General features: G+C 38.5%; 1 pseudogene; it reads right to left on the bottom strand.

The window, feature by feature from the left end:
* Positions 1-7278: 7278 nt before the first annotated feature.
* LOC114035966 lies at positions 7279-13079 on the bottom strand (annotated as a pseudogene).
* Positions 13080-14311: the final 1232 nt, after the last annotated feature.

Here is a 14311-nt window from a genome sequence, read left to right as displayed (position 1 = left end):
AGGAGAAAGCATTCCAGCTAAACCTCCACTCCTTGACTAGAGGACCTCATGAACTTCAGATGCCCAGAGGACTCCCCATTTTCCCAACATTGTCCTAGAAGCAGACCTGGGCCCTGTTAACAGTCCTAAGTACTTCATAATTATTATATCATTTGATCCTCACAACAACCTTGGGGGTTAAGGTGCTAAGTTACCATTAAGGTGTTAAGTTATGATTCTCATTTTACAGATGAGGAAACTGAGACAACCAGATTAAGTGACCTGCCCAGAATCATACAGCTAAGAAGTGTCGGAGACTGGATTTGAACTCAGGTCCTCCTGACTCCAAACCTGGCACTCTATCTACTCCACCACCCAGCTACTGTGCTCCCAACCCCCTTAGGGGTATCCCTAGAATCCTAAGAGGAGGAATAATCAGCTTTACTCTGCAGACCCAACTCACCAAGGTGAGTTGAAATAAGGAAAGGAACTATGAAGCGTGGGCTTTACTATCAAGAAAGACCTCCAGAAAATGTTAAAAGTTGCTATCTAGGGGCAGCTAGGTGTTGCAGTGGATAGAGCACCACCCCTAAAGTCAGGAGGACATGAGTTCAAATGCGGCCTCAGACACATAACACTCGCTGGCTGTGTGACTCTGGGCAAGTCACTTAACCCCAATTGCCTGGCCCCCCTCCCCCCAAAAAAGTTGCTGTCTCTTACAAATCAAGACCTTCTGAATACAGGGAACTCTTTAGTAAACCTTGACTTTCTCTAAGCATGTATCTTGCTAAAAGGTTATTTTGCTTCCAAATGAGCACTAGCCAAAGAGGCCAGATTTTCTTTAAGGAATTAACTTTCTATTTTAGTGATATTTCAGCCTTGTTAACAATTAGCAAAGAGAGTGAACAGTTTCTAACATTATAGGTCTTTGCAAATTGGAACAAAATTCCAGTTAACAGTAAGATGATTTTATTTTTTTTTAACTTACGATCTTAACAAATACCAACAAACATGAATATTTCAACACATAAGGAAAAACAGAACAGAGGATGGCATTTGAAACTAAAGTTTTGTTACACAGCTTTTTAAAGTGCATATTAAATTTAACATGAAGTAACAATACTGCCTTTTATCCTTCTAAACTTCCTTCTGCTTTCTTGTGTGTATTTTTTTTTCTTTTTGGTGAGGCAAAATGACTTGCCCTGGGTCACACACCTAGTAGGTGTCAAGTGTCTGAGGCCACATTTCAACTCAGGTCCTCCTGATTCCAGGGCTGGTGCTCTATCCAGTGCGCCACCTAGCTGCAGCCCTCTTGGGTGTATTCTTTAAAATGTTTCATTGTTAGTGCCTATGTATTTATTAAGCACTTGACTATATGCCAGGTATTGTCCTCAACTCTGGGGATACAAAGAAAGGCAAAAATAATTCCTGCCCTTAAGGAACTTACATTATAATGGAAGGGAACAATATATAAATAACTATGCATTAAAGTATGTATGTGGAGGGTAATCTTAGAAGTAGAAGCACTAATAGCTAGGGGAGAGGCACTTTGAACTAAGTCTTAACGAAAGCCAGGGAAAAACTAAGAGGTGAAGTGGAGGGGGTAGAAAGGACAGCCACTGCAAAGACATAGAGATAGGAAATGGAGGGTTATATCCAAGGAACTCCAAATCAGTCAATGTAGCTGAATCATACAAGTGCTTGGAGGAGAGTAAAGTACAAGGCATTTGGAAAAATAGAAAGGACTTTAAATGCCAGGGAAGTTTCTCTTTGATACTGGAAGTGATAGAGAGCCACTGGAGCTGAGAGTCAGGGCAGTAGGGAGAGGCCATGACATGGCCAGAAGTACGATTTAGAAAAATCACCTTGAAGATGACGGGGATGAAGGAGAGACTTAAGAGATTCTTTTCCTCTTCTTTTTTCTTCACATCATTATCTCTCTGCACCAATTTCCTCCTTCCACATTTGCCCTCCAGGTAACCAATATAGTCAAGTGAAAGAAATCAACACATTGCTCTTAATGTAGCTCTTTCTTTTGTCCCTCACCTCTTCCAAGCAGATTTCATCATCAATCTTCCGAAGTCATGAATGGTTGCTGCACTGATCAGAGTTCTGAACTTTATCAGAATTGTTTTCCTTTATATTATTGTGGAAATCATGTAACTTGTTCTCCTAGTCCTGCTCAGTTCATTCTAAATCCGTTCATAGAATCTTCCCAGGTTTCTCTAAATTCGTCAAAGGCACTTTTTCAAAACATATATTGTCCTGGGTATTAAGGTAGAGACTCACTTCTGTACTACTCCAACTCTTTCAAAGGCTAAGTGTATGGGCCATCCTCTAGTTATATTTTATATACTCTGGTGAGAAGCATTTCTAGTTTCAGGGTTTTCTATTTTAACCATGCTTCAGGATAGGAGAGCGAATTAGGGTCTTTAAAGAGAACTAGCTAAAGATACAATGAACTGTTCATATTAGTACAGTAGGGCACCATTACCTTATGCTGCCTTTTGACATGTGTAAAAGGAAATAGACATTCTAACCCCAAAGGATGATTCTCTCTCTTCTTAAATTACCTTACATTTATTTATCTCTATACATGCCATATTTCCCATTAGAAAGTAAGCTCCTCCAGACACCTGTGACCCACAGTAAAGCAAGAATGTTGAGACTAAGTAAATAGAACAAATTCTGTTTATCCTTCAGTTAATCTTGCATTGCCATTAGGAAAACTAAATAACTTTGAAATGTTTTATTGTAAGAGACACTAAATTAACTTGGTGACAGGACAGGTAGGAAAGGAAAGAAATCTATTATAAAGTGTTTCCTTAGCTTTGGCATTGTTTCTGAAAAAATTAAAATACATGTTGAACTGTGTCATAATGCAGATATTAGAAGACTTAGTCTTAAGGGAATAGGGAGGTCTTGTGGAATTAATTGGGAAAATGAGATGTCTGAAGAGTTCTCACAAGTTTGTTGATGCAATAATCTCTACAATTTACAGAAGATAAGATGTGCCCACCAAGCAAGGATTCTTCTGTTAGTAAAATAGATTGCTGAAACAGTAAGCAGTGCAAAATTGAATCAATGGCATTAGGTGATGTCAATTCTCTAAGTAATAATTTTTATAAAATGTCCCCTTGATAACCTCTATAAAATCCCATGGAGCTTGTCAATTTTTTCAGTACCTGCCAGCAAGAATAGGGTAGCCTGGCATACATTTTCATATTTGCTGCTGAAATTCACAAGCTTATAAATATTTTTGTATTTGAACTCTTAGAAACTGAAGACACAGGTGTCTGGAGGAGCTTACTTTCTAATGAAAGATATGGCATGTATAGAGATAAATAAATGTCTCTTACAACTTTTTTTTAAAGCTGGGATGTATGTACATTTTCTTGGGTATGTAAGAAAATTGTATACATCTGTGTTTTATATAAAGTGGTCCACTTTTAAACAGTGTACATATTAGACCATGCTGAAAATGTAACTGAATGACCAGTTGTATATTGTAATTGGTTATTTAATGTAAACTCATTTTCAATGTATTCTTGGTTGTTGCTCTTACCTGACTGAAAAAAGTGTATATCAAAGAGTTATGTCATATGGATTATTTATTTGTAATTGGACAAATTTCATGAATAAGCAAATGTAAAATACGTTTCTCAAGTTAAAAAAAAAAGAAAGTAAGTTCCTTGTGAGCAGTGACTATTTGGTTCACAGTCTAGTTTCAGACTGGATTATACATTGTTTCTCTTTAAGAACCAAGGACTGAGTGCCGGACTTGGAGTCAGGAAGACCTGAGTTCAAAACTAGCCTCAGACACTAAGTGTATGACTCTGGGCAAATCACTTAACATTTCAGATTCAATTTCCCCATCTGTGAAATTGGGATAATAATAAAATCTAACTCCAAGGGTTTTTGTGAGGATCAAACACATTTTGCAAATGTTAAGTGCTATGCAAATGCTAGATATTATTATTATTAAACTGTACTACTCTGTGTTTCTCAGCGTACCATCTCGTGTTTTTGTGCATTTACATAGTTTGACTCCTGTGCCTGAAATATGCTCCCTCTCCACTTCCACTTTTTAAGAATTCCCATCCTTCTTCAGGGCTCAATAGCTCTATTTACCAGCTTCTAAGGTTCCCATCATTTCTTGGTCTGCAACCAGGTCCTCTTTAGTGGTGAAAAGTAGGTCCAGAAGAGCAACTGTTCTCATTACTTTTTCTATCTTTTTAAAATGATCAGTGTCAAAAACTTATGAGCTGCCTTCTGATTTGATCAGAGACACACATTAATAGATGTCCAGACAAATGAAGTGCCCATTACAAATATATCCTTTTCCATTCTCTAATGGGTAAATGGCCAAAGGTTAAGAATAGCTAGTTCTGGGGAAAAAGAAATACAAATTATCAATCTAAAGAAAAGTTCAGATTCTCTAATGAGCAGAGGAATGTAAATTAAAACAACCTCTAGATACTATAGTAGATTAGTTACACTGGCAAAAGTAACAAAATTCGCTGTTGATTGTGGAGAAAAAGGCATACTATTACTCTGTTGGTAGAACTTTGAATTGATGCTATCTTTTTAAATAACAAAAAAGAAATGGTCCTAAAAGAATCTTCCTAAGACAAATCAAATGGAAGTGACACTGGTATACTGTTTAGGTTTCACAAGCATGCAACAATGAGGTCAGTACAACTCTGTAGACCTTCAGTCTGGTAAGCAGTCTAATTCCTCTTTTCTCCCACACTTTCCTTTGGAGCTTCCCTAATACTGAGCTAGCTCTGGCAACATGTGTATCAACTTCATCATCTATGTGGACAAACCTGAAAAAGTATACTGCCAACGTAAGTGAACTTATCCACAGCATTAAAATTTTCTGCATTTGACATAACCTATGGTTCTACATAGGGATGGTTTGGAGCTGGCTGGTGGAGAATCTGTGTTTTCTTGGTGTTGTTAGGCCAAAATTAGCATAGGCAGCAGAGAACTGATCCATACTTCGTTGCATGTCAGTTTCAGAAGCTGCATTGAGTGCACAATCATCTATAAACAAAGAGTCATGCACCACCAACTCTTCCTCTACTTTAGTCTTGATTTGTAGCCTTTTCAAGTTAAATAAATTTGCCATCAGTTCAGTATCTGACCTTGATGCCGTTTTTTTCATCCTTGTTGAAGACATCCTACAACATTGATGAAAACACCATGCTAAAAAGCATGAGAGCAAGCACACAATCCTATTTCACTCCACTGGTGACTGGGAAAGCAAGAAAGCACTGACCATTATCCAGAAACCAGGCATGACCTTGTCTAAGATGTTCATAACTCACTTTTTTTTTTTAGCCCAAAACAAAGTTTATTGAAGATTCACCATATTAGCTAGACTGTGAAAATCTGAGCATGGGCTAGATTATAAGAATCCAAGCATCTTAATGGAGACAAGATGGACCTTATTTACAGAAAGACTATGGGAGGGATCTAGGAGTGGCCAAGTAGTCTACCAGGTAATAGAACTCCAGGGGTGGCCAAAGGAGAATGGAGCCTAGATAGGATTAAGGGTGGGAAATGGCTGGGGGGTGGAGCACAGGGAGGTAAGACAATGGAGGGCCAGCCTAGGTTAAGGGTAACAGAGATTGGGCATAGCCACAGAGAAAGGCCAGTTGATGGGATTATAGCCTCAGGGGAATGCCAGAGATTAGGCCATGTGGGAAAGTCCAGGGTTTTTCCTTTTTGGGGTCTAGCTCCCAACCTCATCATTCCTCAAACAGATGGGACCCAAATTCTTTTGAGGTAAGGGGCGAAGGTCTCAGTTTCTGAAACTGCTTCCTGCTGGCAAGTGGGGCATAGAGTTGTCCCTGCCTCAAGGGAGTCCCAAAGAGGAGGTTGACTGGAACAGAGCACAGGCTGCATCCAGGGTGGGATATTGGATGGTACCCACTGTTTGCTACCAACTTTAGGTAAATGGCCTGTATGCGGTCTGGAAGACACAAATCTTCCAGTCCCAGCTGGTGAAGAGCTTGGTATAGGCAGTTTTTCCCCGTCAGGGAACTATATGATGAGGTCTAGAGGTTAGGGGTCCTGGAATCCCAAAATCACAACACGCGGGTTTTGCCTGAAAAAATTCGACCCAAGCTTTCTTTCAGCCAAAAACAAGGTTTATTGAAGATTCGCCATATTAGCCAGACTCTTAAGGAAACTGGACATCTGTGAGCTATTAGCTAAATTGGGAAAATCTGAGCAGTGGCTAGATTATAAGATTCAGAGCTCATAACTCACTTCTTAAACTAGTATAGTGTGTAGTGCCTTAAGTATATTAGGCACTATATAAATATTTGTTGAATTAATTAAAGTATGTTCAGGTTATAATCTAAAATTTTTCTTTCTCTCCCCTCTGACATGATTTTGATGGGAGTGGGTGAGTAATAGCCTTATTTACTTTGGACAATGAATGAATGTCTCTAATCTCCTAGAGACCTCTGGAAGTCAAGTATAAGGAAGGTTTATATGGTCTTGGTCATCTTTTCTTCTTCCTTTCTTTTTGATTTAGTAACCAACACAAACCTTCAAACACACAAAGAAGAATTTTAAAATATTATACGTCAAACCATGAACTTATTATTTATAGTAAGTATAAAAAAACATAAAAAGTATAAAACTTTTAAAATGTATATGCAATTACTCTGTGTGTGTGTGTGTGTGTGTGTGTGTGTGTGTGTGTGTGTCCCCTACGCAACTTTTTTCTTCTATGCATTTTTCTGGATTTTGTTACTCTCATTATTGGGATAAAGAGCCAGTCTTGAAGCCAAGACCTGATTCAAGTCTCACCTCTAACTGGATATCCGACCTTCAGGAAAATCACTTAACCTTTTAGTGCTCTAGGCAAACTTCTAAGAATATACATTGAAAAGAAGTTGCCAACTTACATTGGTGGAAGGTATTTCCTTGCCCAGGAGTACCCAGTACCAATGACATTAAAGGTCTAGTCCCTGTCCTTACCCTATCATTATTTATGAGAGTCAGTGTGGCATAGTGGATGGCAACTTGTCCTTGGAATCAGTAGGAGCTAGGTTTAAACTCCACCTTGGATATGATGAGATTCAAATAGAATGGTAAATAAGAAGCTCATTATCTCAAGTACCACTTAAAGTCACTTCAGGACACAATGAGATTCCTGGAGCCTAGTCAATGAAACACCCAAATAACAGAGGGGCCTCCCAGCCCCTCCACCTAGTGTTGAACAATGGAATAATAATAATAGATAATGCTTGAAACTCTGAACTACTGTCTCTTGTTACCTCATCTCCCTGCCCACAGTAGGTTTTCCTCTATAAGAATCCCTAGCCTCTCCTGGCTAGTGGGCATCTTCCTTAATCGGAGGGTGTCTCCCTTAAGAGGCATCTCCCTTAAGGACCCATTTCCCTTAAGCTGGGGTCTCCCTTGATGGGCATTTCCTTTTAATAGGAGGCATCTCCTTGAAGCTGTCTCCCTTGGTGGGGGGGGGGGCTGCCCCCTCTCCCTTGGAGAGGCTGCCTCCTTTAGGGGGCTGCCACCACCACCACCACTACCACCACAACTCCCCTTTAGCTGGAGCCTCCCTTAAACTGTGTCTCCCTTAAGGGAATGAGGAGCCTGTTTGGTGTGTTGTGTTACCCACAATAAAAACCTTTACTTGATTTAGAGACAGCCTGAGTAAATTCTTTTGAGATGACCTTGCACCCCACCATTTTGGGGTGGCCCTGAACCTCATCAGATACATATTGGCTGGGTAACTCTGAGCAAGCATATCTGCTTTTTTCACTTTGCATCCCTTCACGTTTCTTCCCATATTTCTTTGAATTCTCCATTGCCATAACTGTAGTTTTAACTTCTGCATAATTTATGGCAAAGAAAGCTGGGTTTGGGATCAGAGCACACGGGTTTGAATCCCTGCTCTGACACTTACTACTTGCATGACTGTGGTCCCTTTTTTTGTTGTTGAGTCATTTCAATTGTGACCCCAGTTGGAAGATACTGGAGTGGTTTGCCATTTCCTTCTCCAGCTCATTTTACAGATGAGAAACCTAAGGCAAACAGGATTAGGTGACTTGTTCAAGGTCATACAGGTAAAAAGTGTCTAAGCCTGAATTTGAACTCAGGAAGATGAGTTTTCCTGACTCCAGGTCCAGCACTCTATCCACTGTGCCACCTAGCTGACCTAAGGTCCCTTAGAGCTCTGATTTAATGATCCTAAGTCCTTCACGGTCTATAGAAGAGTAAGTACCTAGTCCTTCCTAAACCACTGTTAGGAAAACCTGCAGGGGCCTTTGCCTCTGGATGGTATGGTGACCTAAAAAGAAGAGTCTTTTTGTATCTGATCATAAATGTGAAGCAATGGGGGACTCAGGAAGCCCTTGATTACGAGGTCACGGGATATTCAGTGGACTTTTTTGGATGAGGGAAATGATGAAACTAGTATTTTAGGAAAATTCATCTGGAGGTAGAAACTCAATCAGTGATGTCCACTGACTCTAAAGACCGACTTTCAATTATTAAATCCCAAGATTAAAAATGCTTAAAAAGTCTAACACTAAAAGTTCTGAGAACATTTAATTTCCTTTAATTGAAACTGGTGTCTGATTTTTTTCTTTGGAAAGGCATTGACAAGCCCTGACAAGGACTTTTTGGTTGGAAAAATGCAACCACAGCAATGATGTAGACTATTAAGAGGACAGAATGCAGGGAAATGATATGACTCCAAAGGGGATGTGGAAAACCATAGTGGGGTATGTGGATAGTAGGAATTGAGGGAAGAAACCACATTGTTGGCTTCTATTCATGAACCACTACTTTCCTCCCACCCCAAAGTTCAATGAAGAATGACTCCTTAGACTGTTGATTTTAAAATTTCAACCACTGGGTATATGGGTATACAGTGGTTAAACATGCATTAAATATGCAAAATAGTACAAGTAAACATGCCTAACCAATGTAAAAAAGTATTTGCACCTATCTTTACTTTTAAAGTTTAACATTCTGCATTAAGCAAAATGAATATATTGTTCACTTACATATGTTATGCTACCCATGTCAATAGGGCCAAAGATAAATTGTTTTTCAGGCATGGTGATGGGTTTGAATTTATGCTGAGTTAGCCAACCTCTGTGGTCCCCTTTGTGCTCTATTTAATATCATGCATCTGAAATAGCATGAGTGACTGGAATTATGGGTGTAATCTATGACCTCTGAACTACACTTCTCTGTGAGAAATTAACTGGCCTATTCTATGATCAAATCTCATCTAAGTTTCCTAACCAGGGTCAGGATTGAGCAGCAGCTCTGGCATTCTCCACAGAGATGGCTTTTGGAGCCTCTTTGTTATTGTTACTGACCTTTTTGTTCAGTGATAGTCCCACTATTCCACCAACCTTCTCCCAATCTCTCCCATTCCTGTTCCACTTTCCTACTTCTCCATTTGGAACCTAACTCAAAGTTCTTCTCTTGAATAAATGATGTCTACCCCCTAATCAATATCTGGCACTATTTCTGGATTGTAAGTACATGAGACCTTCCTCCTCTCCCTCATTTTATACAGGCAAGCACATTTTCTTCGCTTTTTCCGTTGGCTCCTCTCTAAGTGAACCATGCAACTTAAAAGCTAACAAGTGTTCGACGGCACATAAAAAACTGGGAAAGTCTGCTTGCTCTAACCAGGCCAACATTGGAAAAATTCTTTGTGTCAACTCAAATGTTGTGAACATGTTATGAAATTTTTATTTTCTAGGTAGATATGCAAATAAGCTTTAGACAAGACAATTGTCTTGAATGGACAAATCACTAGTGGTCAAATCAGCTGGACTCTGTAGAGACAGAGTTTTAAAAAGAAAACACACATTATCAGATTCATCTGTTCACATGTTTATACACTGGCCACTGTGATACACATGAGACACGCAAGCAATGAACAAGACACTGTCCTTGTCAGCAGTTTAGTCTGGTAGGAGAGATAAAAAAGGAACAAAAAGAACTTGTTTACAAATTAGTATTCCTAGCAGCATAGAGTTATCAAGTGCTATGAGATACCTGAGAAGAATGAAATTGCTTCCACTGTGGAGGGATCAGAGGAGGCTTTAAGCACCTAAACTGTACCTTAAAGGATTCATAGCCTATCAATATGTGGAGATGAGGAACAAATAGTGCATTTTAATTTTAGGGACTGGTCTGGAGCCAAGAGGCACAAGGAAGAAGACATGAATTTGGGGAATAGATCATAGTGCTGTTAATCTGGCGCACAGAGCAAATAAAGGAGGCAGTATAAGATAAAACTAGATAGGTTGGAGTCAGACTATGGAAGCCCTTGAATATCAGGATAAATTATCATGAAGTGCATTACAAATATTTTGAGAAACACCTATTAATCATTCAAAATATTACCCATGATATAATATATTTGAAATTGTTTATTTTAAAACACAAATATATACTTTAGGCTTTCCATGTCCTCTACATTTTGGTTACTCTTGCCATCCTGCCAAGTAGGATGGATTTCCAGCAATAGCTTGTTCCTTTGGCTGCGATGTCCTCTATTTTTCCCTCAATTACTTTGATTGTTATTGGTTTGATTGCCAGCCCATTGTCTGGACTGCATATTGTCCTCTAGCAATGCCAGTTCCCTTTGACTCATTCAGCATCATTTCCTTGTTTTGAACAGGAACAGTATACCAGAGCAATCTATACCTATGATAAGTCTTGTGTTTATCCTGGTAGTGATGAGAGTACAAGCAGCAACTGGACAGTACTTACGAACTGAAACCATCTCATAAATTTTGATTACTTTTTGGGAGTAAGTTTTGGGAGAAGAAAATAATTTGAAAAAAGTAGCCTAATTAATGTTATATATAATAGAAATTCTTAGTATAATACCACTCCACTTATCCAGAGGTTAACTTTTCTAGCAGCCTCAAATTTCCAGAATAGCCCAAAACTCTAATAAGTTTAAAGACCCCTTAGTGCCTTCACTAGCAGTAACCAAATCTCTGTACCAAAGCTTTGCACTTTTTCCCTTAGGGTCTCAATAAGAACCTTGTTGATTCACTTAGCTCTTAATTCCTTTTTTTTTTTTTTAAATATGAACACAATAAATTTGTACAGAAAAAGGATCAGACATAAAATTCTATTTACTGAATGTAGCCTGTATTTCTAAAGTTATATTTCACTTGAAGAAAAATATATGGACATACACTGACCACATACAAATGATACTCAGATTTTATATAAGCTAGATGTTGGGTTGGGGTAAAGTCGGGGTGGTGGGGGGAATACAGTTTATGTTCAGACCAATACAAATTCTATGATCTTTGCTAATGTACAAATATCTTTATAAAATTGATACACAATTATCTTTACATAGTTGATACAATTTTTTGGGGGGTTTAGGCAACAGGGTTAAGTGACTTGCCCAGGGTCACACAGCTAGTGAATATTATGTGTCAATGGTCGGATTTTAATTCAGGTCCTCCTGAATCCAGGGCTGGTGCTATATACACTGCGCCACCTAGCTGCCCCGTAGTTGATACAATTCTTAATGAATTTGGCTAATCCAAAGAGGCACTGCAATGGTTATAATGGTTGACCCAGTGACACAACTACTAGGCTCATACCATTACAGGGATACAGATTAATAGTTCTTTTTGTAATAGCAAAGAACTGCAAGCTAAGGGACTGTCCAAAAAATTGGGAAATAGCTAAATAAGCTATGGTCTATGAATGTTTCGTTTGCTGCTCTTTATACTTACATTATTGTAGACAACTGCTTATTGTCTTCCTGGCTTTGTTTACTCCATTTTGTATCAGTTCTTTTATGTCTTTCTGTGTTTCTCTGTATACATTATTTCTTTCTGTACAGTAACACTCCATTACATTCATGTATCATGATTTGTTTAGTCATTCCCCAGGCAATGAGCATCTATCTTGTTTCCTGTTCTTTGCTAACACAAAAATGCTACCATAAATATTTACCTGTACGTGGAGCTTTTCTTTTGTTAACGACCTTCTCAGGTGATATACCTACCAGCTAGACCTTTGAGCCAAAGACCAGATTATTACAATAACGTTTATGAGATTCTGAACAACTCTTGAAGTTGTTAAAATCCCTAAGAATGTACAATTGGCATCTGTTACTGTTGCTCTGATAATACACAATTTGTCCAGTAAGTAGCTAGAGAGTTTGTTTTTATTGTGTTTCTAACCAGGAAAGGTCATTAAAGGCAAAGTCTATATGACGTACATTTTAAAAAATGGTCAACATACGCTATGCTACCAATGAAATGTTAGGTAAATAAATCTTTTTCTGGTCAAGCAAAAAAAAAAAAAAAAAAAAAAGGGAAACAGCTGCCCACACACTATACTCAACAAGATGAATTTCCCTAGAAATTCCAATGAAAATGGCTGCAATTATATGAAGTGAAGGAAGGGGATTAGTCACATTCTGACTGAAAGACAGCTGAGCTTGCTTCAGATTGATCTGCATGTGCCATATTTCTAAGCACTAAAACATGCATCTATCAGCAGTTGATTTTCTTCCGATAATTTCATCATTTCACCCTGATGTCTTTTACAACCTATCATCCGTCCTTTTGTTCCAGTATCAATAAGTAAAACACTATGCAGTTTTGGCACAGGTCCCTCTTGTTTAGATACATTCAGTGAAACAGCTTTACTAGGCTTCACATGGATCAATTTATCATTTTCTTTGGGCACTCCAAATACACACCTCAATCTGGCATCCATTACTTCATTGAGTTTTACTTTTTTCCACTCAACCTCCCTAACTGATGTGTTTCATGGAGTTAAAATAGTCTTCACTATGAACTTGTGTTTACTCCTCTCATTTGGATCACAGTCAAAAGACATTACAGAATTTGTTAGTCAATGCTGGATCAATAATTCCACTGTTCAGTTGTAGCCTTTAATTTGAAACATAATTTTCTGCCTGATACAATTCAAAGCTAAAGATTCATAGTGACTACATCCATGAAGGGGTCTTTAAATCTGAGGCCTGTTTGTAGGTCCAGGACCAGGATCTGTACATGCTTTGCCAGGGTCCCAAAAGAAGCTGCCATCAGAGAGACAGTGAAGGAGAAGGGGGCATGTCATCATTGTTTAAACCACATTTTTTTTTATGACTTCCTTTGCTTTGCTTTGCATAATGCCTTGTTTGTAATGTGCCGTAACCTTTTTGGGTCTATTGTAAAGTCTTCCTTTATAGGAATTTTCCAGGCAACTCCGTTTTCCATGAGTGGCTCTGCTTGGTTTTGACTCCACAGAACATAATGCCTCCCCCAGGATAAGTTGATCACTTAAAATCTCCACACCACGAAGACTGACTCAACTTTTGATATTCAGCACCATCTCAATCCCTCAGTTGTATCTAACTCTGATTGGAGGGATAGAGATTGGTACATTAAACTCCTCCTAATGCCTTCCTTTATAAAAGGTTTAGAACTTTCCAAGTAATTCTCCTTTTTCCAGGTGCTGCTCTGTTTTGACTCCAGGGAATATCATACCATTTGGTGGCTCATTACTCCTTCTCCCCCAGCTTTTCAGCTTTCTTTTGTGAATTAGCTTCTTCCATTAGACTGTAAGCTCCTTGAGGGCAGGGACTATCTTAGTTTTTCTTATTTGTATCCCCAGTACTTAGTACAGTGCCTGGCACATATTATGCATTTAATAAACATTTACTGAATTGAGATATTATAAACTACTTGCCCTTCAAATAATTCTCAATTTCAATTTTTCAAAGGTTGTAGTGTTTCATTATTCTCAGTCATATAAAACCATCAGAAAAAAAAAAAAGACTTTTTTTTTTTCCAAAGCGAAACTTGGAGTCATTAAAATAAATTTGCAATTTCACAAAAGCAATCCAGTCCATTTTCCTCCTTCTGTTCAGTTCTGGGTCCAACCTACTGTCTGTTTGCAGTATCTGTGACATAGACAGAAGTAAACGGATTCCGACAGGTGTTCATCTAACTGCTTATTGTAATGTGGACAATATGTGTTCTTCATTCACTTAGTTTTTGATGACACTACCCAAAGTAATATCAGAATGCAGTACAATATTTGGCTAAGTTGGTCAAGCTGCAGTATACCCAAAAGCCAGCCAGGGCTAATCACTCAGACCTGACTATGCTCTCAGTTTTTTGTACAAAATCTAAGCCTATGCCCACTGACTGTACCAGAAACATATGACTAGGGTCAGAGGGTGGATGCTTAAACATTTTCCTGAACTTGATTTTTTACTTCTGCTTATTTCTCTATTTCTGATACTACCCAAATAACAATAAAATGCTACACC

This window comes from Vombatus ursinus, unplaced genomic scaffold, assembly GCF_900497805.2.
Source record: "Vombatus ursinus unplaced genomic scaffold, bare-nosed wombat genome assembly UNPS02009573.1, whole genome shotgun sequence".
Classification (NCBI taxonomy): Eukaryota; Metazoa; Chordata; class Mammalia; order Diprotodontia; family Vombatidae; genus Vombatus; species Vombatus ursinus.
This window is presented reverse-complemented; position numbering and strand designations above follow the sequence as displayed.